We start from the raw sequence: 638 nt of genomic DNA, 5'->3' as shown, positions 1-638 counted from the left end.
CAAGTAGGCAGAGTTTCATTCACCATGGTACTTCTGTTCACTTAGCAGTAAATAGGTACCTGAGAGTTAGACAGCTGCTATGGGCTGCTTCCTGGGTGTAATAGTTTAGCTGTTTATAAAGAAGGATATATATCTGGTATTAAAAGAATATGCATTAATTTGTACTAAAAGCTGTCTGTTGTTAAGTGGGGGATGTGCCTTAAGTGAGAGCGCACTTTAGTTAATGTATTCACCTATTTTTTCTTGCGGGGGGGGAGGGGGGGGGGGTGAGCTCTGCTCTTTCGGGCAGCCTGTCAATGGTCAATCAACTGTAACTAACTACTAAGTAACACACTTTTTTTCTCTCTCTCACACACACACACACACACACACACACACAGGAAGCAGCTCCGTAACAGCTGTCTAACTCCCAGGTCCCTATTGACTGCTAGGTAACAGGAGCATCAGGGTGAAAGAAACTTTGGCCATTTGTTTCTGCCTAGTCCGGGAATCGAACCCGAGAACACAGAATTACGAGCCCTGTGCACTGTCCGCTCAGCTACCAGACCCCACTGCTGTGAGAGAGAACGTTTGACCTGGTTTTAGCACACGGCTGACCGGTAATCTTTACCTAAGGATTATCAGGTAAGTGATGATGC

Source organism: Procambarus clarkii, chromosome 64, assembly GCF_040958095.1.
Source record: "Procambarus clarkii isolate CNS0578487 chromosome 64, FALCON_Pclarkii_2.0, whole genome shotgun sequence".
NCBI lineage: Eukaryota > Metazoa > Arthropoda > Malacostraca > Decapoda > Cambaridae > Procambarus > Procambarus clarkii.
Note: the sequence above shows the minus strand (reverse complement) of the source record.